This window comes from Lepidochelys kempii, chromosome 6 (genome assembly GCF_965140265.1).
Source record: "Lepidochelys kempii isolate rLepKem1 chromosome 6, rLepKem1.hap2, whole genome shotgun sequence".
NCBI lineage: Eukaryota > Metazoa > Chordata > Testudines > Cheloniidae > Lepidochelys > Lepidochelys kempii.
The window spans coordinates 55,886,608-55,911,613 of NC_133261.1; the positions used below are offsets into that span (position 1 = coordinate 55,886,608).

A 25,006-nucleotide genomic window follows, 5' to 3' on the forward strand; every position below is an offset into this window, starting at 1 on the left:
CAAATTGGTTACATGCAGTGTTATTGTAGCTGTGTCGGTCCTAGGATATTAAAGAGACAAGGTGGGTGAGGTAATATCTTTTTTTGGACCAACTTCTGTCGGTGAGAGAGACAAGCTTTCGAGAGTATACAGAGCTGAAAAATAAGTCTATGTAAGCTTGAAAGCTTGTCTCTCCCATCAACAGAAGTTGGTCCAATAAAAAAAAAAAACAGAGCCAGTTAACTTTTTTTTTTCTAACAAGCAGTTTTACGTTAAAACCAAATCTGCCAAGCAAGAGCAGTGATAAGGGCATCAGTAACATGTCATTAGTAATTTAAATAATTGGTTTATATAAAAAGAGGTGGAGACTTCAGTGGAAGCAGGAGGAAGTGTATAACTAATTTTCTCTGCAATATTCTGAACTGAAGTCCAAGGACTTTGAGTTTCAGGTAAATGCTGCAAAATATTTTATGCAAAGGCTGGAATAGGTTTCTGCAGAAAAAAGGAGCCAGAGCCAGAGCATGTTATGCACTCCACCATTAAAATCCCCTGGACACTCTAGATTGAAAGATTATTTCTCAGAAGTATCTGAACTGCTTCGTTTTGCTCCACTAGAGTAGACCAAAGTAATCATAAATTGTTTATTCACTGAAATTAGTCCTTTATCCTGTCTGCTAACTGTTCATGCAACAATTGCCAATTTTCTTATTTTATTTCTTAGTTGTAATGACTATTTTTTCCAAAGCATTAATAAATAATAATAATAATGGCACTTCATTAATCCATTATTATTTATTGTGTGTGATTGGTTACCTAAATCACACGGTACCATTTCTGTTCCCTGAGTGGATGAACTATGCTTTGCAGATCAAAAGCACACCAAGATAAGTCTCTGGGGCTTTGATTCCCTTTGGTAGAGGGAAAGAGAGATTGCAGACCTAGTGAACTTTAGGACAATTCAGATATGTTCCTGTCCTCAAGAAAGAGTATTTTGGCTGCGTACATGGACGTCAGATTTAAAATCAGCTGTGTTCCCTTACTGAGGGGCAAAGAGACACTGGTAGCACACTTCACATTTGCTTTGTTCTTGTCACACTGACACTTCTAATATGAATAATATCAATTGCACGTGAACATCCCTAACTGCGAATGAACTCACAAAATCACATTCATGGGAGACGTCTCCCCAACATGTATTTGTATGCTCATAAATCAGTGTTTGAATATTAATGAAACAAACCAACAAAAAGTGGCACAAAGATGGCAAAACTCCCACTAATTTCAATATAGCAAAGATAGCCCTTCTAGTCTTTCAGGGTGCATAATGCTTTACAGAGCAATAAATAGCTACATACCAATGTTAAATAATAACACTACTTTCTAAATTTCATTATTTTCAGAAACTTCCAAGCTAGCTATGAGCATTGGACAAAACACACTCATCAGTACCCATATATAGTCTAAAGAGAACAAAAAGAATAACCTCTTCACAAGAACACCATCTTAAAGGGGCCCAGATGCTTCCCATCTCTGCCATCATTGCCATAGCATTCTTTGAAGAACCACATCAGAAGAAAACTCAATGGTTCTCAAAAATAACAGTGCAAGATTAAACCTAGTGTGGAACAGAAAACTGACTTCTTGTTCTTAGTAGGGACCTTATCGCAACTCGAGGAGGATGAAGATCTCATTGATTCATGCAAACTTTCCTGCATTTTACATCCTTGCAAAGACACACCTGTAATAAGTGCTATATAAATGGCTATAGAGATCATGATAAAGCATATAACCTAATTCCTACCTGCTCTTTTAAGTACCAAATTTCCTGGGAGTTGCCTTTGCCCCAAGAGGAAACAATAGAGTGATTCATTGTGGATGAAGTTCAGGGCCTGCCCAAGCAAAGGACTGGGGAAGCAAGTCCTGCTAGATCTGTTGTGAAACCAGTAGCCTTGGAACCACTTAGACTAGTCTAGGATCTGCAAGGGAAACATTGGAAAACATAATCATAACTATACATTGGAAAACATAATCCTAACTATACATACACAATGATGGGGTCTAAATTAGCTGTTACCACTCAAGAAAGAGATCTTGGAGTCATCATGGAGAGTTCTCTGAAAACATATACTCAATGTGCAAAAAAGTGAACAGAATGTTAGGAATCATCAAGAAAGGGATAGATAATAAGACAGAAAATATCATGTTGCCTCTATATAAATCCATGGTACACCCACACCTGAATACTGCGTACAGATGTGGTCGCCCCATCTCAAAAAAGATATATTGGAATTGGAAAAAGGTTCAGAAAAGGGCAACAAAGATGATTAGGGGTATAGAACGGCTTCTGTATGAGGAGAGATTAGTAAGACTGGGACTTTTCAGCTTGGAAAAGAGGCAGCTAAGGGGGGATATGATAGAGGTCTATAAAATCATGAGTGATATAGAGAATGTAAATAAGGAAGTATTATTTATTCCTTCTCATAATACAAGAACAAGGGGCCACCAAATGAAATTAATACGTAGCAGGTTTAAAACAAACACAAGAAAGTATTTTTTCATGCAACGCACTGTCAACCTCTGGAACTCTTTGTCAGAGAGCGTTGTGAAGGCCAGTACTATAACAGAGTTCAAAAGGGAGCTAGATAGACTCATGGAAGATAGGTCCATCAATGACTATTAGCCAGGATGGGCAGAAATGGTGTCCCTAATCTCTGTTTTCCAGAAGCTGGGATTGGGTGACAGGGCATGGACCACTTGATGATAACCTGTCTATTCATTCCCTTTGGGGCACCTGCCATTGGCCACTGTCAGAGGACAGGATACTGGGCTTGATGGACCTTTGGTCTGACCCAGTATAGCCGTTCTTATGTTCTTATGTTTATATTACAGTATTGCCGTTCTTATGTCCTAAGGGAAAAGAGGTTCAAATACCCTGAAAAATTAGGAAATGAGGCACAGGACAAAATGGAAGAAAACACTGGGCCAGATTCTGCTCTCACTTTCAATTGCATAAATAGAGTGTAGCTCCACCAAATCAATGAAGTTGCTCCAGATTTAAAACAGTGTAACAGAAACTAGACTATGACCTCATGTGATACTCTTATGTACAATCCCCGAGAAATAGGTATTTAGACAAGTTGTATATATTGCTTACCAATAAAGCTGCTGCTTCAAACAACTGGAAACATTGGAATTTTTTCCAAAACACTCATCCAAATTAAGGAGTAATGGCTAGGGCCCTACCAATTTCACGGCCATGAAAAACTTGTCACGGACCATGAAACCAGCCCTCCCTCGTGAAATCTGATCTCCCCTGCTGCTGGGAGCCTGGAGCTCCTAGCCCGGCTGCACTTGATCCCACCTGATCCGCACTTGAGATCAGACCCACCTCCAGAGGCAGTGCAGAAATGAGGGTGACACACACACACACACAGAGCCTGCTGCAGCTCTAGTCGCCGAGCTCAGGGGAGCTCGGGATTGGGGGCTTCCTCTGCTGCTCTAGCCGGGGCAGTGTGGGCTCAGGGCTTCCGCCCCCAACCCAGCATGGGCTCAGGTCTTCCGTCCCCCTGCCACTACAGCCTGGGTTTGGGGCAGTCTGGGCTCGAGGCTACCTGGGTTTGAGGCTTCTTCCCCTGTGGCTGCTGCTGGGGCTCAGGGTGACCTGGTAGGGGCTTCTGTCCTGGTGCTTCTTCAGGGGCTTGGACACCCATTTTTCCTGGGGGAGGGAGGACCCAAATTGGCTGGGGGCCTTACCTTAATATGTCCCTACCACGGATTAGCAATTAGGAATCCCCAGCTGGGGCACTCCCAGCAGCATGGGGGAGATCCTACCCATCTCCACCTCCGAGAACCTCCTCTAACTTCAGGAAGCTGGGACGGTGCTGTATTCAGTGCCGAGCTCTCAAAGAAGCACAGAGGTGAGGGTGGCAATCTCTACAACAAACCCCCTCCCCATGATCCCATTTTGGGTCAGGACCCCCACAGTTACAACAACTTGAAATTTCAGATATAAACATTTGAAATCATGATATTGACCAATTTTAAAACTCTCTGGCCAAGAAATTGACCAGAATGGATGGTGAATTTGGTAGGGCCCTAGCAATCAGTAGTAAAATTTCAGCACAAGAGCCATTTTTAAGGTATCAGCACATTTTTTAAAAAGTACCTGAAACCTTTTCAACATTTTTTGTTTTAAAGACATTCCTATAAATTCAATAACAAATAAAAATAGAGTTTTTTCTCTTCAAGTTCTGTACAAAAATAATAATTCTTTGGCAGAAACCTTGCATTATGGTGCCAAATTTCAGCTTGGAACAGATATTCATCATGACTAAGTAATTATAAAAGAAGAATCCCAAATGATGCTAACGACAGCAGTTTAGAAGTGGAAATGCAGACATAAACCTGAACTATGATGGAACTAGCACGTATTTGTTTAAAATGTAGTTTTGATTATTGAGATTCCTGTTAAGACATTGGAAAAACTCTCCCTGCAACAGACATTGGGCTTGACCCTGGGAGTGGCTGAGACCCTGGAACTCCGAGCAGAAGAGTTATAAAAGAACAGTACCTGTCAGGCTCATACCCATAATCTGTAATGATATTAACCATATCCCACATGTGACCAGGGAGTGATTTGTAAAACATCCAGTTATCTATAAATTATCTGAGGCATTCTGAAAGCTCATGATTTTACCATGAGTCTCACAACAACAGGTGATTTTCTTCAAGCCCCTTCTCCTGGAAAGTGATTAGGTGAGAATCTCAGTTTTCATGTAAAAGAACTGGGCTTACATTTTAGAAATCTCTGATTAGTGTAGACCCTGAAGATAGGTATGTCACTTCCCCTCCTCTCCCTTTATCCTAACCCTCTTTACTTACTTTGTATATTATGATCAATCTGGAATTTTGATATATTTGTTGTATTTGGAATGATTGTAAAAAATTATAAATATAATTTTAAAAAAATGCTTCTAGTCCTCTTAGTTGAAAAGAAAATCGTGAAAACCTAGAGCAAGCACACTCTAAAGGTTCATAAACCAGAAGGCCAATTAAAAGAACCAAAAATGTATTTATTTATTTGTAAATGTCATTATTTTTAAGCTAGGTTCATGTGTTTGGGGTTTTCTTTGGGGATTGGGGGTGGGGGCAATTGGACTCATGTTTTATGAACACTTGCATTCCTCAAGGGGTTTTTAAAAGCTTTTTGTGACAATGGTGACTCACTCACTGGTCACCACCTATTTCCACTGTGGTTTCTTCAGGCCAAGTATAAAATCAATAGAACAATTATGGGACTTGTGTTGCTATTGTATTAACAACCTTTCACCTGGGACTTCATGCAATATTACTACTTCACCTCATTATAAACTTAATGCAGCCTGGAGCATAAAATCCCATTTTCTAGATGGCTACTTTGTCTTTTTCTAAGAAGTATATAGATAATGCAACTGTACCACCAGCAGCAGATAAAAACATTGACACAGTAGACTAAAACAGGGTATTCTTTCCCCCTTTACATTGCTTTACTGTCATAGTTTATAATAGCAGTAATGGCCTCTAGGTTGGCCATTCTTCATAGTTAGTAACCAGCTGGGTTAAGATTCCTCAGGGGCTGCAGTCAGTCGTTAGCTGCCATGAAAGGCCTGACCTGGTGTCATTGCTTAAGTACTGTACACACAGGCAAACTGAAATTTGAGTCATATCCGTATTATGCAGATAGTACTCAAAATGAGCAGTAGACAATATGTTATTCAATGTCTGTGTATACAACTGAAGAAACTATAATGGAACATATATCTGCAGGATGATATGCAGGCAAGACCCATCCATTTAACACAACTATTATTATATTTGTCTCCTCTCTTACTATTACACAAAATATTAAGAGAGTCATAATGGTTTTCTTTCCTTCTACAACAAACTGAATAGGTAATAACTAGATTATGAGTTCCTGGGGGGCAGGAGCTGTCTGCTTTCCTGTTTGGAAAGCATCTAGCATAATATGAACATTTCTGGATGTAAATAATGCAGCAACCTATGACAGATGTTCTCAAATTAATACACCTCTGCATCTGAATTTTGAGGTTACTGCTTATAGTCTACAAACTATTATTGAGCAGGCTTGTAATAGTCTAATATATTTATTCCTGACTTTGTGCATATAATAGAAAGAATGGTCTTGTAAGGTATGAGAGCCAGGAGATCTGGGTTATACTCAAGGCTCTTCCACAGAATTCCTGATTCTTTGGAGTATGTCATTTAGAGACACATTTTCAAAAGGAACCTCTAATTCTGGGGGCCTTGGGTTTTGTGTGTCCACCCTTGGAAACATAGAGGCCTGCATTTCAGTGGTGCTGAGCTCTCACTGATTTCCATAAGAGTAATATGTGCTCAGCACTTTTGAAATTCAGGCCTTGCAGGTGTCTAAAGTTGGTTATCCACTGACCAAGGACCACAAACTTAGATGACACTTTTGAAAATATGAGATTTAACCTCACTGTGCCTCAGTTTCCCATCTTTAACATAGAAATAACATTTTTTACCTACTTCATAGGAGTTATAGGCTTAATTAGTTAACATCTGTCAAACACTTTGGGATCCTCAGACAGTAGAGCCTATAGAAAGGCTAAGTATTATTATATTGTTGCATATTATTGTTACTTTCTATTTGAATTATTCAAAAATTAATAGATAGATCTTTAGCTGTATCCTTGATGCAGATCTACTGCTCCCATAAGTTCTCATGGGAACCATGCTGAGGGGAGAATGGACCCTTTACAATAATGTTTAAAAGGTTTTTGGCAGAAATGAAACTTTCCCCCAAAACTCATCCATTTATATGGGTGAAAGATGCTGGGGATTAAAAGTTCTCTGCCACCGAGCAAATACGATCCTGGACAACAACAGTGCCAGCTACTCACTGCACACCCTACCCCCATCCATGACAAGAAGTGGCTATCACTGGAGTTGAGATGAAAACTCTTTTGATATGGCTATGGAGGGGTGTATCACTTGTATTTGAAGAAGGTTGAAAGAGGTAGCTGAAAATGCTGAATCAGCTATTTCAGATACATGTTCCACACTAGCCAAATCCAGCAGCATCACATAATGAAACAGAAAGGCAATAGTCTCTTGACATGGGTCTGCGGTAGCTGTGCCTGGAAAATTGCATTAGTTCTGGATACCTCATTACCAAACAGAAGAAATTAATAAAAGAGCTACAGCAATGATCAGGAAACTGGAGGTACTGACCTATGAGGAAAGACTGGAAGAGTTAAATAAGTCTAGCATGGTCACTGATAACTGAGAGGGAACATTATCATTTATACAAAAGGGAAGGGTATAAACATCAAAAGGAGAGAAGAATTATTTAGTGTGATATAAGGAAGATGAGAATTTAAAAAAAAACTAGGAGCAAATGGATGAAATAAAGAAGGAAAAATGTAGGCTGAATATTAAGAAAACTTTCATAAGCCTAAGATCTGTCAGGCTGTGAAATAATCTTTTGAGGGGAGTGGTGTTAGACCTATTGCTTGGAACTGTTGAAAGTAGAGTAGATAAAGCACAAGACAGAAAGAAACAATCATGCACTGTCCCCAACACCCCAGTAGATGTGTACTAGATTATTTAAATATGTCTTTATTTAGATCTCTAATTTCTGTGAGAATGTTCCCTCTAGTCAACTGTTTTTGAACATCACTGCGTTTCAGCACTCTTACAGAAGCCATGAAAACATATAATTTTGTGACCTTGTTTCTCTTATCTTTCCCTCTACTTTAAATAAAGAGCTTATATCATCACTGTATTTATCCTAATGTTTTCAGACTTGACTCATTTTCTATCTCTGAAAACCTCTTTTATGCAGCCACTGGCCATGGCATTTAGCATCTTTCCTGCAAAATGGAGCCCCTCTGCACTCATCTGTTTTTTTTTTATAAGGTCACCCATCACCGTGGTATCTTAGTGACCTTATAAAAATCTAGATAGATAGATGGGTGAAGAAAGGCTTGGGCAGAAAAAATGCTAAATGCCATGACTGTCTTCCATCCCCCAACACGCACGTACACTTTTCTTTAAAACACAAAAGACCAAAAGTCAAAAGCTTTCTAAAACGTGAGCGAAAAAGTCTACAAAACTGTAAGTACGTGATATAGAAGATTCCATGCAACTGTAGAAAACAGGACCTAAAAGCTTTTGCTATCATAGGAAAATAAATAGTTATCACTGCATGTTTTTAAAAACAATCAAAATATCCTGACCTTTACTGGGAAATTGCAGTTATAATACTTGATAAGAAATACCTGGTATCTGTAAATCTTTCTGAGCTTCAGTGTTCTGAGAAGTTTCTAGTTTTAAAAAAAAAAAGCTTGGTGGTTTTTCTAGATTTTAATTTGAAAAGTCACATTCATATTAAAAATAAAGTGCAAATACATTTTGAAATGTCAAAGGCAAAGGAAGAAAAAAAATATATAATCCAGCAATAGTTGCAGGCATCCTGATATTACCTTTTCCTTCAACAGATGCTCATATCATCAGCCTCAAATAAGGATATCTTCCTCTTGAAACTAACATGAACCACTTAGACTGTTACCTTTTCAAAACACAAATCACTATGTGCTTTTATGATTCTTTTACAATGAGTGTTCCGAAATACAAGAATCCTAAATCTCAGTTTTCTACACATTTTCATTATTACATCTAAGTAGCAGTGTAAGGCACATGGGCCCTGATTGAACAAAGCATTTAAGCATGTGCTTAACTTTAAGCATGTGCTTATGATCATCCCTATTCAGCCAAGCACAAGTGCTTGAGTCCCATTAAAAAATAAAATAATTAGGAAATGATTTGAAAAATCAAATTTAGTCTTTACTGGTTATTCAGTTTGCTTTCCTTCTGCATTTTACTCAGCTAGGTCAACAAGACTGGTCGGTTTTACCTTTGGGGCTTCCACTCTCTTCTGCTCGTGCAAGTTCAGTGGAACTATTTACATATGAGAATTTACTAAGGGGATGTTCAGTGTTTGCAGGATAAGGGTCTTTTAAAAAAGTAATAAAATCATTTTTGCAAAAACAAACTCTAATTTTTAGACATCATTTAAATATCCTCTTAAACTCTCAAGAAACTGTTACCCCTTCCCTTTCAGCACCAGGCATATAATGATTCTTGATTGACAGATTACGTGACCATTTCTAACCAGGCATGGGGGGGAGTTACTTTTTCTCTCTCTTTTTCTGTTTGCTAAACTGATCTAAAATATAGCTTAATCTGGTGAAAACTGACAATTGGCAGACTCCACTCAAGAAGCCCTCAAGAATGGAATAGTAGGGGTTTTGCATATCTAGAAATGAGTTGCTATTTGTCAGTGTTTGCACGTTGGGGGAGAAGGAACAGGATATTAGGGTGTTAGAAATGCAGTACTGTGATGCTGTATGATTGAAATATGACCATGTATATCATTGTTGCTACCACTGTTATACAATTGCAACAAATCTTATACAAAGTATGTTATGTAGGCTATGTACCTGTATTTCAAATGTGTCCGTTTCTTGGGTAACGCACCAAGAAAAATCACATTGATGCCAAACAGCTTTGTGTTGTTGGCCCATCAAAGGCAATTGACTCTCACAATGGATCATGGAAGAAACTCATTACACCCAGATAGCTCTTCCTGCAGACACCTTAGCTTTCAAGCAGCCAGTGGCTTGTCCCTGTGAGTCAACAAGCCATGTAAGGGCATGTGATTTGCTCATGTGACCCTGGACTCTCCATCTTGTGACTGTACTTTTCCACAAATTGTACTGCGGGTGCTGTTTTGGACAGTAAAATTCCATCCATATCGGAGAAGGTATAAAAGACCCGGAAACAGTCTCCACTTCTTGCTTCACTTCTCTGGACTGAATTTCTAACAAGGAAGCTCTAAACAAGGACTGATGATCTCCAAGCTGTTTGGGTAATTTCTAGAAAGACTTTTCCAAACTTCCAGTTTATTCCATCACTGCTTCAAATCTGATATAAAAACTTTGCAATTACTTTATCTATATGATTTCCTTAACCATTTTAACTCTCATTTTCTTTATAAATAAACCTTTAGATTTTATTTACTAAAGGACTGGCAACAGCGTAATTGTTGGATAAAATCTGAGTTATATATTGACTTGGCTGTGTGGCTGATCTCTTGGGATCAGAAGAACTTTTTTTTCTTTTTTTTTTTAATGAAATTGGTTTTCAATAACCACTCATCATAAAGTCTCGTGTCTGGATGGTGAAATAAGTACTGGAATGCCTAAGGAGACTGCATTTTTGATTTCTTGTTAACCAGTGTGGCGAGACAGAAGTTTACTTTTGTTATTGGATTGGTATATCTAATGGTAGAATAACCATCAGTTTGGGGTGCCTTATTACTCAGGGTTTTTTCCTGAATTTGGTACTCTCAGCTGTGACCTACTTAGGCAGAGTGACAAGTACATTCACATTGTTACAAACCTTTGGCCAGCTGATCCTTCATGGTGTAGCAATATGCATGCAATGTCGATGAAGGAGCATAGGCTGCAGGAGGAAAGGGTTTGGACGTAGCACCATGAATACAGTCTTATATTTACATGGCTGGAATGCTGGTGGCAACTGCAGCATCTCTGTAATAGTTTTCTTCTCACTAAAGAGCATGTTTAGTTTTAGAAGAATGGAGTCCTTTCATGTTATTTGCTGGCACATGAAACACAGAGGAGACACTATATTCAATAGTGTAATTTGTCAGAACGTCACAACAGCAGAGACGATAGAGCTCCAATCTTCCTCCCAAACCCAGACCCCTACCGACTACATGAACTAAAGAGGAATCTCAATTACCTCTTAGTAACCTATGTTTTCTTGATACTTTACTCCTGGGGGAATTCTGTGCCACTGCACAATGCAGAATTTTGCAGAAATTAACAGTGTGCACAGAATTTTCTTCCCCGCCCCCCACAGAAATAGGATGCAGTGCTACTAGCTGCCACGAGGGGCCACTGGACCCAGCAGAGCCCAACTCCCACATAGAAGACACTGCTGGGGGGAGGGAGAGGGAGCTAGAGGGTTTCTGGCAGCTGCAGTTCCCAGCAAGCCCTGAGGGAAGGAAAGGGTGGTGCACAGGAAACTCTGCACGTCTGGGACAGAGCATCAGGGTGTTTCTCCCTCTGGATGCCTGGACTTGGGGGGGAGTAGGTGTGAGTGTCTGTCTGGGCAAGGGGGACCCCCATGGCTGGGTTCGGGGGGGAGGAGATGGGGTGCTGGTATCTGGGCTGGGGACCCCCTTGCGGTTGGGCTCTGGGGAGGAGGGAGTTCAGGTGTATTGATGGGGGGGCACAGGTGAGCTCTGGGGGGGAGGGGTTGTGGGTGTCTGCCCCTCCCCCCGAGATGGGCTCTAGGGGTGTAAGGGGACAGAGAACTTGGAACTGGGTTGTCATAGAGGTTTCTTTAACTCTCCACTTTCAGGGGAATTTTTGCGTGTGTGTCTGTCTGTATTGTTACAGACATACTTGCTGACAGGTATTATGAAAAAATAAAACCAAAATAATGTAAACTGGCATGATTATGCAGTGTTATTTTGAGAAAATAACATTTGCAGAATTTTAAAATATTGTGCACAGATTTTTTTCACTTTTTTGGTGCAGAATGCCCTCAGAAGTAGTACTTATATGGTTTTCATTACAATAACATCTAAGCATCTCACAATCTTTAATGCATTTGTCTTCCTTGATATAGGGAAGCATTATTGTCCTTATTTTACGAGGCGCAGGGGGAAGGAGGGACAGGGGCAGAGAGAGAAAACTTGCCCAAAGTCACAGAGAAATTTGCAGTGGAGAAGGAATCAGGTCTCCTGAATCTAAAGTCAACACCCTAACCCCTAGACCATCCTTCCTATGACACAGTTATGCAGTTCTGATTCCATTCTGTAATGCATACACACATTTTCCAGTACAATACACTATATATTCAATAATTAAATACAAAACCCAAGTAAATATGTGCAAAAATGTGCTTAGTAACTTTGAAAATCAGGATACTTTTATTTAAGTCCCCAAACTTTAGGTACCCAGGTTTGAAAAAATTACCTAAAATATATTTCAAAACAGGAAAATAAATTTCAGTTTCATCTAAACCATTGTTCTCAATTTTTTTTTTTTCATTTGAAGACCCCTACAAACTTTTGAATGGAGGTGCGGAACCCTTGGAAATCTATTGTTTGTGTGTGTGTTTTGTTCAATCTAAGTCTTTGTGGACCCCTTAGACATAGTCTCTGGACCCTGGCCACAGGTTGAGAATCACTGATCTAAACATCCAACTTTTGAACACAAAAATAATCTGCAACATTATTTTTATACATTCGATAATGTTTTTATATACACAATAATCTGCTTTTACATGTTTGATAAACTAAATTGTATACGTTATATACTCCAAAATTATGTGCAAGAGGGTTTTTTTATGTGAAAATATAATGAACCCAAGTTCCAATGCACACAGTGCCTGTGATCTAAAATCATTCTTGTTTGTTTAATAATCTTTGATCCTGAAAGGCTCTGAAAAACTACAGCCTACAATGATTTCATGATTCAATTGGACACTTGAGTAATTACTTCAATTTATATTTCTGATACGGGTCTCAATCCTGCCAGATGCAGAACCCAGATCCAGTTAAGCTTTGTTGGACTGGGTCCTTAGTTTCAGGCTGTGGTTGGCCCTAACAAATCCATAAAGGAGAGTGAGGAGGTATAAAGCCCTCCAACACCACCTGCCTGCCCTTGTAATATCTTACTGACAAACAGAGAATTGGCAAGATAAACCCTTTATTATGAACAGGGACTATGTACTGAAATGAGGCAACAGAACTTTCTATTGCTCTGTGTAGCTGCAGCTTGTGACTGCCCTGATCTGGCCTTTGTTTCTATCCAAGCAGAAAGTGTGTCCCAGCAAACCAAAGACTAGCATGTACACAAAGTGTGGCACCTCTGTACTTCCTGGAACACTTATTCTATAGCACATTTCCCTTTTTCAGATCTCTTTTAAAAATATCCTTACTTAACTGAAACACTATTAAAAATAAACTATCAAACTATTACAAGTACAATAACTGACAACTCTTCAGGTTGCTTAAACTTGTCTCAATTTCAGCAGTCTTCCCAATCTGCTGTACTGCAAACACTCGTTAGTCAAATCCTTGTCTGTAACAGACTGTTCAGTCTATTGGTCAATAACAGGATCATTTAGTGCAGTGGTGGGCAACCTGTGGCCTGCGGGCCATACGCAGCCCATCAGGGTAATCCACTGGTGGACTTCCAGACAGTTTGTTTACGTTTGCAAGGCCGCCCACAGTTCCTAGTGGCCACAGTTCGCTGTTCCCGGCCAATAGGAGCTGCGGGAAGCATTCTGATGCATATCTAGTAATTGAGTATTTATATGTCTGTTGTAGAGGAATACAGCAGTAGCAGTATAGTTGAGAATTGCTAAATATGGATCTTCTCTTGTATCCATGGCTTCACTATACATACAGCACATTCAGCTAATCCACTAGTTTGAGGATATCTGGGACTAGATGTCTCATGATGAAAGTAATATGTTTTAGCAAAGTCCAGGAATTCCTTATTCTTGAACTGTGGTCCATTGTCAGCTATTACTGTCTTTGGAAGTCCATGACTTGCAAATACAGATTTAATGTGCCTGATTCTGTTGCTGCTGTGGTGTCTTCAAGTGTTCAAGTTTCTGGGAAATTGGTAAAGTAGTCCATTATAAACAGGTTCGTGTCTTCCTAAACTGAACATGTCAATCCCAACTTTGTCCCACGGAATTGCTAGTTGTCTGTGTCTTGTTATTGGTGCTTTCTGCTGGGAATCTCTGTACTTCTGACATGTTCCACACCTGCTCACCATTTCATAAATGTCACTATTCATCTGTGGCCAGAATACAGTTTCTCCTGTTCTGCTCTTTGATTTGGTCATTCCCAGGTTCCCTTCATGTATTCATTCCAATATTTTCCTTCTCATCAAACTGTGAGAACCATGATCTGTGTTCCCTTCAAGAGAACTGAGATCACTGAAAGCTCATTTTTATAGTGGGAATATGCAGCTGAGAAATGTTATTTTCCCCTTCCTTTATTTATTGCATGTATCACTGTTTTCAGAATTTCATCTTTAGCTGTTTCTGTCACTAATTCATCCGATATGCCTGGGGACATAGCATGTGACACTATTATCATGTTACCATGTATGTTTACTGCTTGTTCCAGATCATCAAGCCATGTAATGTCAGATGGAGCACACACTCTTGAGTGTGTGTCTGCCATTCCTAAGTGGCATGCACATTGGAATTCCAGGGTGAGATCGTAGTTCTGTAATTTCAAAAGTAATCACGATTTCCTTGGTGGTGTTCTCCAAGTTCCTTTTTGTGTATTTCCATCAGTGATTTGTGATTCTTTATGGTTTTAGCTTTCAAGCAGAAACTAAAGTCATGAAATCTTGTACCAGAACTATGTCTGCTAGATCTAGTGTCTTTTTTTTTTCAGTCTGTATGTACATCTTCTCTGCATCTGTAATAGCCTTACTTCCCAAACTTCCTTTCAAAGCATCTGTGGAGAATTTGATACCTTTTGGTGGGTCAAAAAATTGCAATGCTGGAGCTGATCTCAGAAAGTGCTTTAAATCACTGAACGCTTTCATGCTCTGGCATTCAGGGCCATTCAGTGACCTTGTGGAGGAAATGTCTTAGGTGAGTTGTGTACAGTTAGGTATGAATTTGCAGACATAAGTCAACATGCCTAGCCGCCTTTGAATTCCTTTTTTAACTTTAGTATTGGCATGTACATTACTGCTTGAATAGTTAATTCATCAGGCAAGATTCCTTTGGAAGTCAATCTCTCTCCCAAGTATTTTCTTTTTGCTGTTTGAAATTAACATTTGGCCTTATACAGTTTAAGATTATTAGCTCTTGCAACTTCCAGTACTCTCCTCAATCGTTCCTGATCATTTAATGGCAGTGCTGCCTCAAATTATTATGTCATCAGTGTACACTTTCGTGACTGCTAGACCCTCTAGCGTATGGCTCATTGTACAGTAAAATATTTCTGGAGCTGAACCTATTCTGAAATATCGTCTTAAGAAGCAATATCTGCCAAATGGTGCGTTGAAAGTGCAGATCTTGCAGCTCTCACTGTCCAAGGGGATCTGCCAAAATCACACTGATGCATCTAATTTGCTGAAAAATTTGGCTCATACCATCTCAAATAACAGTTCACTTCTTACGGGCAAATGGAAAAGGTCTCTTTTTATGTTTCTATTAATCAATTTTGGGTCTATCCGCAGCTGTTGTCCCCATCCCTTTTCTTTACAATTACTAATGAGTGGACCCAATTGGTTGGTTCCTCTAGTTTCTGAATGATACCATTTGCTGTCATATTTTGCCGCTTTTTTTCTAACCTCTTTCTTACAGTATGTAACCACAGCTTCTACATCGTTTCTTAACTTTCTCTTGTATGTTACCAGAAGCACCCATTTCCTGTGCATACATCTTCATATGATGTTATAACACTTTCATATATAGAAAAGGAGTACTTGTGGCACCTTAGAGACTAACCAATTTCTTTGAGCATAAGCTTTCGTGAGCTACAGCTCACTTCATCAGATGCATACTTGCATAATGACATAGCCACTCCTAGTCTCTATTCAAGCCTAAGTTAATTGTATCCAATTTGCAAATGAATTCCAATTCAGCAGTCTCTCACTGGAGTCTGGATTTGAAGTTTTTCTGTTGTAATATTGCGACTTTTAGGTCTGTAATCGCGTGACCAGAGAGATTGAAGTGTTCTCCGACTGGTTTATGAATGTTATAATTCTTGACATCTGATTTGTGTCCATTTATTCTTTTACGTAGAGACTGTCCAGTTTGACCAATGTACATGGCAGAGGGGCATTGCTGGCACATGTTGGTAGATGTGCAGGTGAACGAGCCTCTGATAGTGTGGCTGATGTTACTAGGCCCTGTGACGGTGTCCCCTGAATAGATATGTGGGCACAGTTGGCAACGGGCTTTGTTGCAAGGATAGGTTCCTGGGTTAGTGGTTCTGTTGTGTGGTATGTGGTTGCTGGTGAGTATTCGCTTCAGGTTGGGGGGCTGTCTGTAGGCAAGGACTGGCCTGTCTCCCAAGATTTGTGAGAGTGTTGGGTCATCCTTCAGGATAGGCTGTAGATCCTTGATAATGCGTTGGAGAGGTTTTAGTTGGGGGCTGAAAGTGACGGCTAGTGGCGTTCTGTTATTTTCTTTCTTAGGCCTGTCCTGAAGTAGGTGACTTCCGGGAACTCTTCTGCCTCTATCAATCTGTTTCTTCACTTCCACAGGTGGGTATTGTAGTTGTAAGAATGCTTCATAGAAATCTTGTAGGTGTTTGTCTCTGTCTGAGGGGTTGGAGCAAATGTGGTTATATCACAGAGTTTGGCTGTAGACAATGGATCATGTGGTGTGGTCAGGGTGAAAGCTGGAGACATGTAGGTAGGAATAGCGGTCAGTAGGTTTCCGGTATAGGATGCTGTTTATGTGACCATCGTTTATTAGCACTGTAGTGTCCAGGAAGTGGATCTCTTGTTTGGACTGGACCAGGCTGAGGTTGATGGTGGGATGGAAATTGTTGAAATCATGGTGGAATTCCTCAAGGGCTTCTTTTTCCCTGGGTCCAGATGATGAAGATGTCATCAATATAGCGCAAGTAGAGTAGGGGCGTTAGGGGACTAGAGCTGAGGAAGCGTTGTTCTAAGTCAGCCATAAAAATGTTGGCATACAAACGATGGTCACATAAACACCACCCTATACCGGAATACTGACCGCTATTCCTACCTACATGCCTCCAGCTTTCACCCTGACCACACCACAAGATCCATTGTCTACAGCCAAGCTCTGTGGTACAACCGCATTTGCTCCAACCCCTCAAACAGAGACAAACACCTACAAGATCTCTATCAAGCATTCTTACAACTACAATACCCACCTGCAGAAGTGTAGAAACAGATTGATAGAGCCAGAAGAGGTCCCAGAAGTCACCTACTACAGGACAGGCCTAACAAAGAAAATAACAGAAGGCCACAATCCGTCACCTTCAGCCCCCAACTAAAACCCCTTTAAAGCATTATCAAGGATCTACAACCTATCCTGAAGGATGACCCAACACTCTCACAAATCTTGGGAGACAGGCCAGTCCTTGCCTACAGACAGCCCCCCAACCTGAAGCGAATACTCACCAGCGACCTCATACCACACAACAGAACCACTAACCCAAGAACCTATCCTTGCAACAAAGCCAACTGTGCCCACATATGTATTCAGGGGACACCATCACAGGGCCTGATAACATCAGCCACACTATCAGAGGCTCGTTCACCTGCACATCTACCAACATGTGCCAGCAATGCCCCTCTGCCATGTACATTGGTCAAACTAGACAGTCTCTACGTAAAAGAATAAATGGACACAAATCAGATGTCAAGAATTATAACATTCATAAACCAGTCGGAGAACACTTCAATCTCTCTGGTCACGCGATTACAGACATGAAAGTTGCGATATTACAACAGAAAAACTTCAAATCCAGACTCCAGCGAGAGACTGCTGAATTGGAATTCATTTGCAAATTGGATACAATTAACTTAGGCTTGAATAGAGACTGGGAGTGGCTAAGTCATTATGCAAGTATGCATCCGATGAAGTGAGCTATAGCTCACGAAAGCTTATGCTCAAATACATTGGTTAGTCTCTAAGGTGCCACAAGTACTCCTTTTCTTTTTGTGAATACAGACTAACATGGCTGTTACTCTGAAACTTTCATATATGTTGTCTTTCTGGCTCTCTATGGCATACATCCTCTTAACATGACCAAGGACCTTACAAGTGCATAGGACCAAGACTGATTCCTTGGCTCAGGGCACCACGACAAGCCCCTGTTTTATTGTTTTCCCTTTACATCTGAGTGTCAGTGTGCACTCACCCATCATTGGAATGGTTTTTCCAGGATAGTCTTTCACTTTTGACTCTTCCACTTTTATATGTGCTCCTTATATTTCTCTGTTTCAGTTTCTGTTGTTACACTTACTTCTGAGCCTGTATCCATCTTGCATGTTAGATAAAAACCCTTTGTGCACATTTTAATTAATATTTTTGGAGATTTCAGCCTCTTCCAGTACTGTGTTTAAGAACAGCTCTTCACAACATTTGGGTTTATTATCTTTTCTACACATTTGCCTGAATGTTGGCCATTTCCTATAATCATGTGGGTTACCACATGGCTGGCATTGTTTCCTGCTTTCCATGTTTCTGTCGTTGGCCAATTTAATTTCAAGTAACTTTTCCCTTGCTGATTTAACTACAGTACTCACAGACGTGCTCTGTGCCTTTCTCTAGGCTGTTTGTTTATGTTTCTGTTTTTTCTGCTGCTTGGCATATATATATATATATATATATATATAGCCTTTTTTAGTGTCAGATCCATCTCCCTTAGTAACCATTCATGACCTTTTTTCATGGTTAAACCCTGGGACAATCTGGTCCTTAATAAGAGTTTAATATTCCATATTCATACAACTTGGTTCCCTTTGTGCTGTGTTCACATCCTGAACATAAATCGTTTTAAGTATTTTTTTAGGGACAGAATGATTCTCAAACATTATCATTATTTCTGCAAAGCTTTGTTCTCTTTCCCTACCACCATTTGTATGGAATGCATAGTATACATCTCGGGCTTCTGAGCTTGTCATTGTTAACAGCAAAACAATCTTTTTGCAATTCTTCAGTTTATTTGCCACTGGGTCTTTCATACATAGCTCAAATTGCTCTTTGAACCATTTTCAGACACATTTAGCATTTTCCCTGCTTCTCAGACATAGGCTCTGCAGCAGCCATTGCCATGCTACTTCTCTCACTGGGTCTTCCAGCATGTTGTATTTTTCATGTCCAGTATCAGGCAGTATCTCACGGATGAGCAGACCATTGTCAAGATCAGGGGTGGGCAAAATACAACCTGAGGGCCGGATCCAGCCTGTCTAACATTTCTGTCTGGTCCACCATGACTAACATTTCTGTCCAGCTTCCTCTGCCCCTTGCGATCTCCGAGTCCGGGCTGCTAAAAGTCCCACGGTGCAGCGGGGAGCTCAGGCAGGCCGCCTGCCTATTGTGGTCCCATGCTGCTCTTGGAAGCGTCCGGCTGCTGCTGGCACATCTCTGTGTGCCCCTGGCGGGGAGGAGGTGGCTCCGCGCATTGCTCCCACCCCCAGCACCGTCCTCACAGCTACCATTGGCTGGAAATCAGCCAATAGGAGCTGTAGGGGTGGTGCTTAGAATATCATAGAATATCAGGGTTGGAAGGGCCCTCAGAAGGTCATCTAGTCCAACCCCCTGCTCAAAGTAGGACCAATCCTCAACTAAATCATCCCAGCCGGGGCTTTATCAAGACTGACCTTAAAAACCTCTAAGGAAGGAGATTCCACCACCTCCCTAGATAACGCATTCCAGTGCTTCACCACCCTCCTAAGGAAAAAGATTTTCCTAATATCTAACCTAAATCTCTCCAACTGCAACTTGAGACCATTAGTCCTTGTTCTGTCATCTGCTACCACTGAGAACAGTCTAGATCCATCCTCTTTGAAACCCCCTTTCAGGTAGTTGAAAGCAGCTATCAAATCCCCTCTAATTCTTTTTTCAACAGACTAAATAATCCTAGTTCCCTCAGCCTCTCCTCATAAGTCATGTGCTCCAGCTCCCTAATAATTTTTTGTCCCCTCCAGCTTCTCATCCACTGTAACCCCAGGTCCTTTTCTGCAGAACTGCTGGCTAGCCACTAGGTCCCTAGTCTATAGCAGTGCAAGGGATTGGTCTGTCCTAAGTGCGGGACTCTGCATTTGTCTTTGTTGAACCTCATCAGATTTCTTTTGGCCCAATCCTCTAATTTGTCTAGGTCCCTCTGCATCCTATCCCTACCCTCCAGCATATCTACCACTCCTCCCAGTTTAGTGTCATCTGCAAACTTGCTGAGGGTGCAATTCATCCCATCAGCCACACCATTAATGAAGATATTGAACAAAACTGGCCCCAGGGCCGACCCTTGGGGCACTCCACTTGATACCGGCTGCCAACTAGACATGGAGCCATTGATTACTACCCATTGAGCCTGACGATCTAGCCAACTTTCTACCCACCATATAGACCATATATCCAACCCATACTTTAACTTGCTGGCAAGAATACTGTGGGAGACCATATCAAAAGCTTTGCTAAAGTCAAGGAATAACATGTCCACTGCTTTCCCCTCATCCACAGAGCCAGTGATCTCGTCACAGAAGGCAATTAGATTAGTCAGGCATGATTTGCCCTTGGCAAATCCATGCTGACTATTCCTGATCACTTTCCTCTCCTCTAAGTGCTTCAGAATTGATTCCTTGAGGACCTGCTCCATGATTTTTCCAGGGACTGAGGTGAGGCTGACTGGCCTGTCATTCCCAGGATCCTCCTTCTTCCCTTTTTTAAAGATAGGCACTACATTAGCCTTTTTCCAGTCATCTGGGACCTCCCCCAATCGCCATGAGTTTTCAAAGATAATGGCCAATGGCTCTGCAGTCACATCCGCCAACTCCTTTAGCACCCTGGGATGCAGTGCATCCGGCCCCATGGACTTGAGCTCATCCAGCTTTTCTAAATAGTCCTGAACCACTTCTTTCTCCACAGAGGGTTGGTCACCTCCTCCCCATACCGTGCTGCCCAGTGCAGTAGTCTGGGAGCTGACCTTGTTCATGAAGACAGAGGCAAAAAAAGCATTGAGTACATTAGCTTTTTCCACATCCCCTGTCACTAGGTTGCCTCCCTTATTCAGTAAGGAACCACACTTTCTTTGACCACCTTCTTGTTGCTAACATACCTGAATAAACCCTTCTTGTTATTCTTAACATCCCTTGCTAGCTGCAACTCCAAGTGTGATTTGGCCTTCCTGATTTCACTCCTGCATGCCTGAGCAATATTTTTATAGTCCTCCCTGGTCATTTGTCCAATCTTCCATTTCTTGTAAGCTTCTTTTTTGTGTTTAAGATCAGCAAGGATTTCACTGTTAAGCCAAGCTGGTCACCTGCCATATTTACTAGTCTTTCTACACATTGGGATGTTTTATCCCTGTAACCTCAATAAGGATTCTTTAAAATACAGCCATCTCTCCTGGACTCCTTTCCCCTTCATGTTGTTCTCCCAGGGGATCCTGCCCATCAGTTCCCCGAGGGAGTCAAGGTCTGCTTTTCTGAAGTCCAGGGTCTGTATTCTGCTGCTCTCCTTTCTTCCTTGTGTCAGGATCCTGAACTCAACCATCTCATTTCGGACATGGGCAGTGCACGGAGACCTGCTGCCCACCTCTCCCCAAAGGGGCGCACAGAGACATGCCAGCAGCAGCCGGCCACAGCCACTTCTGGGAGTGGCATGGGGGCCACGGCATATAGGCAGCCTGCCTGAGTCCTGCTGTGCCACCAGCCAGGAGCTGCCTACAGTAAGTACCTTCTGGACAGAACCTGCACCTCGTACTCTCTCCTGCACTTCAATCTCCTGGCCCAGGTCAGAACCCCCTCCTGCATCCAAACTCCCTCCCAGACCCAGCATCTCCTCCATTAATATAGTAGAAATGTGCGGCCCGTGATGACTTACCAAAATTCGTGTAGTGCCCCCACCCTGTGAAAATTATTGCCCACCCCGGTCAAGATAAACCCTTATTATACACAGGGACTATATATAGAAAGGAGGTAACAAAACCACACTGTGTAGCTGTAGCATGCAATTCCCCTTTCCTTGTTGTCTTTGTTTCTGCCCAAACAGGAAGTGTGTCCAGTCTAGCAAACCAAAGACTGCATCTAGAGTGTAAAAGTGTGGCATCTCTACAGTTCCTGCAGGAGTTACTCTGTAGCACAGCCCTGATTCCTGAAGGTCCCACGGTCCTACCCAAGCAGATCACAAACTATAGGTACGTGGGGAAAGCAGACTGTGGCTTCACTTCTCCTGCACCCATTTTCAGGTGAGGAGACTGAAAGAGGTGGAGTGGGCAGGATCTTGGCTCCTCCCTCCAACACACAAGTAAGCACAGCTGAGCCGGTGCAAAGGGGGAAGTAAGAACCCTTCAGTGCACTGCAAGAAATTATTTCCCCCATGGATCAAGGCAGGAGAAGGGTACGAATTGTGATTGAGTCATGATTCCTTTCCCCAGACTTCCTCCTGGATAGTGTAGTTGCATTCTTTGCCTTATGCAGGGCTTTGAGCAACTGCTCAGTCTATCTCTTAATTTAGTGCCATCTGTATTGCTAACTCATACCCAATACAATAATTTGAATTTCATGTATTAAAGCAAGTGGGACTATTCACATAAGTATGGGTTTCCCAGTCACATCCTAATTGTGCAATACATTTTACATGGAGAGGGTTATTTTTGTACACACAATATTTTCCATTTTACAAGACTGTCCAAGTTTTTCATTATATTTTTAATTAAGTATATTTTGCACCTAATGAAGTCAGTTTCTCTTTTGTTTTACCTTTGTAATTACTTAACAGATATGATCATAGACAAATAATTGTATGGAATAATTGACTATATATGTATTCACAATATGGAATTTTGTAATGCTTCTGCTGCCATGTTTGGAAGCATGCACAGTGTATACTTGCGATATGCTTAATTCTAACCAATGCTATATGGTGCCCTACTTTCTAGCCATCCATTCACCCATGCTAGGAATGGGTGCTATAGAACAAAAAAAAAAAAAAGTACAGAAAATATCAAGCCTTTCCTGAGCATTGACATTGCTTTATACATTTATTAAATTATTTTTTCTAATTCTTTTGTTGCAACAGGGTCACCTGTTAGGACACACATGAGAGCAAAAGCACACACAGGAGAAGGGTGTCAAATTACAGAATTGGTTCACATTTAATTTTCTTGGCCAGCCATGGGCTATTGCTAAGAGATCTATCTGCTTCCTGATTACATATTTGATGTTAAACCTAATTATATTTTGCACAGTGATCATGAAAGTAGATAGACAGCAGCACTCATAACTCATTGCTTTATATACCCTCCATAATACACTTTCCATTTAGGGACACAAAGTGTTTTTTCTAAAGGAATAAGCTATAAGAAGAATAAAGATAAATTGTACCACACAAACATTGTGCATGTCACTTTAATATATTGTTTTGTATCAGGTTTGGATTTAGATGTGATATATGTATTGTCTATATAGAATATATCTAGCAATACATGGACTTGTACGACTCACCTAAACCACTTTTATTGATTGATTTAAGTGTTCATAAGTACAGCCTGTATCACAAAACTGAAAAGCAATCATCCATCTTCGAATCTATTCCAGCACAATGACATATAATCTAGCAATATAATATTTTAAAAGGCACATGTAAAACTAAAATACAGTAATTTTTTTTTGAGAGAGAGACAGATCTAATGAAATAGGTGCTTTGCATTATGTTAGAGGCCAAGATTTTTAAATGTGGTCCCTAAAGTTGAAGTCAACTGAAATCAATGAGAGCTGCAGGTGCTCAAAACCTTTGAAAAATCAGGCCTTTTTTGTTTAGTTACTGTCACGGTTCCTCCCCCACTCTGAACTCTAGGGTACAGATGTGGGGACCTGCATGAAAAACCTCCTAAGCTTATCTTTACCAGCTTAGGTCAAAACTTCCCCAAGGTACAAAATATTACACCTTGGACTGGCCGCTACCACCACCAAACTAATACTGGTTACTGGGGAAGAGCTGTTTGGACGCGTCCTTCCCCCCAAAATACTTCCCAAAACCTTGCACCCCACTTCCTGGACAAGGTTTGGTAAAAAGCCTCACCAATTTGCCTAGGTGACTACAGACCCAGACCCTTGGATCTTAAGAACAATGAACAATCCTCTGTTCATCTTTCAATGAACGAGCAACTGCTGCAATACTAGGTCCCAATCATTGGAGTGCTCATTTACGAATTTACGTATCATGGCCCCCAAAGTTCCATTAAACTTCTCCACCATGCCATTTGTTTGATGATGGTAAGGAGTGGCAACCAAGTGATTTACCCCATGAGCTTCCCAAAGGTTTTTCATAGTTCCTGCCAGGAAATTAGTCCCTGCATCTGTGAGGATGTCGGAGGGCCAACCTACCCTGGCAAAAATGTCTGCTAGTGCCTGGCACACACTTTTAGCCCTGGTGTTGCTTAGAGCTACTGCTTCCGGCCATCGGGTGGCAAAATCCATGAAAGTCAGTATGTACTGCTTTCCTCTGGGTGTCTTTTTCGGAAAAGGACCCAGAATATCCACAGCTACTCGCTGAAATGGAACTTCAATGATGGGGAGTGGCTGGAGAGGAGCTTTGACCTGGTCTTGGGGTTTTCCCACTCTTTGGCACACCTCACAAGACTGGACATAGGTAGAAACATCCTTGCCCATTCCCTCCCAGTGGAATGACCCCCCCCAAACGGACTTTGGTCCTGTTCACCCCAGCATGGCCACTAGGGTGATCATGGGCTAAGCTCAAGAGCTTGGCCCGGTATTTAGTTGGAACTACCAACTGTCTCTGAGGATGCCAGTCTTCCTGGTGTCCCCCAGAAAGAGTTTCCTTGTATAAAAGTCATCTTTCTACAACAAACCTCTTGGCCTGCTTCACATGATTGGCCAAGTCTTCCCCCAACAGCATGGGGATGGGATAATCATCATAGACTGCAAAAGTCCACATTCCTGACCAGCCCTTGTACTGGACAGGCAACTTGGCTGTAGGCAAATTGAAAGAGTTGGACTTGAAGGGTTGAATCGTCACTTGGATCTCTGGGTTGATTAAATTGGGGTCCACTAAGGAAGCATGGATAGCTGACACTTGTGCTCCGGTGTCCCTCCACGCGGTGACCTTCTTCCCGCCCACACTCACAGTTTCCCTCCGCTCCAAGGGTATCTGGGAGGTATCTGGGACCTGTGGACCTCTGGTGTGATTCCGGTGCAAT

The 25,006-nt window shown here is 41.3% G+C and overlaps 1 protein-coding gene across 12 annotated transcripts in view; it reads right to left on the reverse strand.

Annotated features, from left to right (window-relative positions):
* LRRC4C (leucine rich repeat containing 4C) overlaps positions 1-25,006 on the reverse strand; it is an 846,136-nt gene that overhangs the window by 93,956 nt on the left and 727,174 nt on the right. Inside the window, exon 6 of one of the 12 annotated variants that reach the window (XM_073348027.1) lies at positions 1,781-1,955. The exons of the other annotated variants lie outside the window; for them this stretch is intronic. The gene's annotated coding sequence lies outside the window, so the exon portion shown is untranslated. The remainder of the gene's footprint in view (positions 1-1,780; positions 1,956-25,006) is intronic. 12 annotated transcript variants of the gene reach the window in all.